Genomic DNA, 5,750 nt, shown 5'->3' on the forward strand with positions numbered 1-5,750 from the left:
AAGAAGAAGAAGAAGAAGAAGAAGAAGAAGAAGAAGAAGAAGAAGAAGAAGAAGAAGAAGAAGAAGAAGAAGAAGAAGAAGAAGGAAGAGGAGGAAGTGGAGGAGGAGGAGGAGGAAGAGGAGGGAAGAGGAGAAGGGAATAGATGTCCTATTTCCAGCAAATTTCTTCAGGCAGCAACTATTGCATAAATCAAAGTGCACCTATGGAAGCTCAATAAAACACAGGTTTGCAGAAGCAAAAGCAATCCTTAAGTAGAAACTTGGCAAGTAAGGAAGAACAAGAAGAGTTCAGTTCTCTACACAAACTGCCTCTGCAAGGCCAGCATTTAGGTGTTAGAGTGAGACCGAAGAGTAAGATAAGAACAGAAGAAAGATAAGAACACACTTTTAGTGGGCTTTGCAATGGATTGGGTAAGTGGTGATGATAAATGGAAAGCCTCCAGCAAATACTAGCACCGCTGCTGACCACAAGTGATCACTGGGTTCCTGACTTGAATAATGAATCAACAAGCACTCCTCAGAGAGGAGGATTCATGACCAAAATAGCAACAATATATTCATTATGAATCACATACTGTGTGAAATAAGAGGAAACTTTCAGGAAAGACTAAGAATTCCCTAGGCCCTCATTACTATAATCAACACAAAGGAGAGAAGAAACTGAACTGGCTGGGTATTTTTTTCCATTTGAGTGAAGAATGAGTATTTTTAAAATCCACCGTTTAGCTTAATCAAGTTTCTTGGCTTTTTAAAGAATGCTTTCAATTCATCAAACCTAAGAGCACACTGTGAAAGCACTGTGCTTTTATCTTTAATTTATGACACCATGTTTACTTTCATTTATGAATGTCCCCGTGTTATTGCAGAACTGTCAAAGCCATTTAAGGCTTGGCAAGCATTTGATGGAGGATTATAGAAGCAAAGAGCTGTTAAAAATCTTTGGTTTGTAAAGGTTCACTCCATTTATTTGATAGATGAAGATAAGAGTCCAATAGGAATTAGTCGATTTTCACAATGTCACTCTAATGGGTAAATGAGCCAAAATTTAAACAGCTACTGATTTCAAAGCACTGGGACTCCCACACTGCTTCTCTTAATGAACTTTGATTCTAATGTACTGGGGACACTGCTTCCAAATTAACCCCTTTTAATTTGGCTTTTCATATAGAAACTTCGATGTACTTTTGTCCTTTGTCTTTCAGAGTCTCAATCTGTAAGTGGTGAGAATATAGCTAAGAAGAATATAGCTAACTAACTGCACATTTGATCTGTAGTTACGACTCCTAATTGAGACTTTCAAGCTTTGTTCCCAGTGAGAAGCAAATTGTTCTCTCCCACCATCCTCAACTGTCCGTCTGCTTATTGGAAGCCATTCCCTCAAATAAATAAGTTATTTCAATTAAAAATTTGTAGGCCACAGAATGAGTGTGATATTGGATAAGATCTTCTCAAGAAGGGCATAAGTTTGAAAGTATGGAAAGCCATCCATTGACTTATAAACTTACTTCCGAATCAGTTATACAAACTCCACACACCACTGAGTTTTGATTATTAGGGAAGACTGCTAAATAAAGAAAGCATAAACATGGGCATTAATTCTTAAAACTGAGTAAAAGTAAATTTTTCTCTTCATGTTGGTGACCTAAAGGTGTCTCCTGAGCTAGTGAGAAATACAGTAACAGTTGACTCTTGTGTCCATTCGAATGAGAAACGGTGAGCTGATTGGCTGGCTCATTGTGGGTGTGTCTGGATGATGGAGTTACTGAAGAAGGAGGCCCCACCCTTGGGGTGGACGCCATCATCCAATAGGTTTGTGGTGTAGATGGAATGACAAAGGCAAGAGGAAGGAGGTCTCACTGTTGCTTCTCCTGGGGAGGAGCTCCGCTCTTTCCCTGCACCTTTGACTGTTCCAGGCCTCCAATGCAGTTTCTCCAGATCTACAGAATAGAATCTTCACCCTCCCAGCTCAGACTCTTCAGTTCTCCAGCACACGTTGGCTCCATGATACTCCAACAGGACTCTGGAAAAAGCTCCCAGTCTTCCATCTTTTCCATCTTTGACCAGATCATTTGACTCTGAAGTACATAGATCCCCCTTGTGCATTCTCCCACTCCTGATGGCAGTCAGCCAATGCAAGGCTATCTTGTAAAAATGAATACATGGGGAGATTGTACATCTAATCCTGCCTATTCACTTTGGTTACTGTATACAGAAACACCCTAGTCTCTAGTCTGGAGAAGTTAAGTGAGACACGTTTTTTTAGCTATGTTACATAAGGACAGAATACATAAATAGGTTGATCTGGTGTAAGGCCAAGTGACAAGGTCTAAAATATTCATGTTTTGTCTATTTTCCCATCTCATCCCTATTGTTCATTGTTCTCCCATGGTTCAACACTTCAGCAACCCATGCTAACACTTCAAAGTAGCTCACCATACTGCAGATGTTTAAATTTACTATCCCTAATAAAGTTTATCTTTGCAATATGTCGTCCAAATTATAAAGGTACAAGGTGTTGTGAGAAGGAACTAGTTAAGTATGCTGAAGAGAAAGTTGGATGGCACCATCTGATAGGCCTGTTGCTTAACTGGAATAAAAAAGAAAAACCATTTATGTGAATAGACAAAGCAAATTCTCCCACCTGGTGCAGGTGATGGCAGGACTGAGCCTGATTCACTACATTATTCCTAACCTATTCTTCTGAGCAAAATAACCTTAAGCAAAGGACTTGGTGATGGTTTTGGTCATTCCAGGTAGTGGAAAATGTGACACTGACCGTTTGTAATAAGGAAACATTCTGAAATGTTTTCAGGAAACAATAGTGTTTGGACACTTTTTCTTCAGTGATGACTGAACACTTTATGCTGATGTAGAGGAAGAATGTATGATATATACACATGGTATTACCTAACTTTTGACAGTGGTAAGGTATTTATTTGCCACATACAGTATAACCTTCATTTCCTCAAGTTTAAAACAGCATGTTGAAAGTGTAATGACACAACCATAATGAAAATTTTCTATTCTGTAAGATGTTCATCCAAAATAGAAAATGTATAGCTGGATATAGAAGTTAGGTGAAAAAAATATATAATTTTGGGCTATTAGAACACATCTGGCAAATAGTCTGATCAAGAACAAAAATATAGATACAAGGATGTTGCATGAAAACTTCAAGCTGTTACTATTAATGCCAGTTGCATTTTCTCAGGCTGCAGTATGTTTTGACTATCAATGAGTATGAGTTGCAAAAAGTTTATTCAATGGGAGAGCTTTTCTTAAAATGATACTCTTTATTGTGCATTCCTTTGTACACTGTGTATATATGCTCATTAATAAACATACATGTACAGATATATCTATAAAATCATTCAAAGTATATGAGATATGATCTAACAAAATCAATGTTTAATTTCTTTTAAAAATCTCCACAAAAAGTATGTCACATTACCTCTCACCCCAAATAAATCCCCTAGCTTTAGTAATGCTTGTCCCATTATTCTTGCTAGTGTGATACCAAATCCAGTGAACAATGTGGATAAGAACATGCTGTAATGTTTTCCCAAGTCTGTCTTTCCCCTGGATGACATTCAGCAAGAATATCTGCCATATTTGTCTCATACTTCCTGAAGACATTCATAAAAGAGAAATTCCAGAACTGTTTCAGATAGTGCCAAAATGGGGGCACATGTTCAAAATGAGGAGTATGTTGAGAGGAACTATGGCAATGTCTCTTTTATTTCAATATTTTTAATTTAAATACATCATATTTTGATCAGCTCTTGTACATGTGGGAAACATTTAAGCATTATAGACAATAAGGATAGAACTACAGTTCAAATTATGGTTCGCCAGTTGCTCCCACCCACTAACATCTATTACCCAAGAAAAGAAATGATTTATTTTATATTCTCCTAGAATGTGTTTGTATCTGAGAGCATGTGTGTCTATGCAGAAAAAATCTTACAGTGAAACTGAACTGTAATAGTCTAAAGAATCTTACTTGATTTTTCACTTCACTAAAGAAGGGAAAAACACAGTGATGAAAGGTATGAGGGTTTGAGGCACAGAATTTTCACACCAACATTTCACTGTCCTTAGAAACCCAATCATGTTGCTATGATCACACCTTATGTTAGGTCTAGAAAAAGCAGTTTGACCAAGGGTCATCTGAGAAGCTAAACCTCACTTGTTATCTCGTTTAGGCATGAGAAATCAGTTGATTAGGTGTCTTGAGCAAAAAGAGTGAAGTACTGCCCTGAGGTGTTAAACACTTCATGGCTAGCCAGATAGCACAGTGGACTAAAGCACCTGCTTAGGCAGGCACAGGGACTAGGGTTCAATCTCTGTGTGCCATTTTGGCCCCACACTGAGGGCATGCTGAGTTGGTGATTGAGACTGGGCGTGGTGGCACGCACCTGTAATCTTAGCACTTGGGAGGCTTAAAACAAGAAGATGACTATGAGTCCAATCTGTGTAGTGAGACCTTGTAGACCCTGCACTAAATACATTCTTTTAAAAAAAAACATGGAGTGGATATATATTCCTGTGGTACAGTGCTTTTAATTATTTTGCAAAGATGGCAGAAAGTGGAACACCTAGGTCAAATAGAACCTCTGTTTTTCAAGTTTTGAGGAATTTCCACACTGATTTCCACAACAGTTACACCAGTCTACTATCCTTCCTACAACAGAAAAGTGCTCCTTTTCCCCACAGTCCCACCAACATTCCTTATCACTTGATTTCTTCATGATACCCATTCTTTCTGTAGTGAAATGGAATTGCAGAGTTGTGTTAATTTAAATTTCTTGAAATGACCAGTAATGTTGAGTACTTTTTCATATATTTGTTTGCTGTCTGTACCTCTTTGTCTGAGAAGTGCTCAGTTATTTAAGATGGCCATTTGGATTGGTTCTTTACATTTGGAGGTCTGATTTTTTTTAGTTCTTTATATATTCTAGCTATCAGTCCTCTTTCAGGAATAGCTGAAAAAATGCTTCTCTTACTCTGTGAGTTCTTTTTACTAGGTTTATGGTTTCTTATGGCTGTGAAAAATATTTTTAACATGAAAAAAATCCCAGTTGTTGACTCTTTGTAATATTCCCTGTGCAGTTGGGTTTTGTTCATAAAATCTTTGTATGCACTTTTGTCTTCAATAGCTTTATCTATTCTATCTTCCAACAGATTAAGTTTTCCTCTTTTAATATTTAAATCTTCCCTCAATTTCAATTTTAGCCTAGGGCATTATGAGAGGTACTGTTAATCTTCAACATATGAGAAGTCAGTTTCTCCAGAACCATTTATTGAAGAGGCTATCAGACTTCCAGTAATAGTGTTTAGTCTCACCAAAGAATAAGTGGCTGAGTGTGCTTAGAGTTGCCATTTAAGATGGCCATTTTTAAACATTTGAATCTTCTAATCTGTTCCACTGACCCTTGAGTCTGTTTTTCTTTTTTTTACTTTTCTTTTATTTATTTTTTAATAGTTTGCAAATTGAAAATAAATTATTTACAAACATAAATGAAAATAACAATAAAAACTGTCCAAAATAAAAATGAAGAAAGAATTTACAGATAAGTCATAATAGTTCACTGTGTCAAAACCAAGAAACTTAATATTCATATAATTAGAATTCTCAAAGTAGAAAGGAGTAGGCAATAAATATTTAAAGATTTAAAACTTCTGAATTTAGTTCAACTTATAAAACCACATTTCCAAGAAAAATGAATCTTTTGCAAAGACATTTAAAT

Source organism: Octodon degus, unplaced genomic scaffold, assembly GCF_000260255.1.
Source record: "Octodon degus isolate 3935 unplaced genomic scaffold, OctDeg1.0 scaffold00366, whole genome shotgun sequence".
NCBI classification, from domain to species: domain Eukaryota; kingdom Metazoa; phylum Chordata; class Mammalia; order Rodentia; family Octodontidae; genus Octodon; species Octodon degus.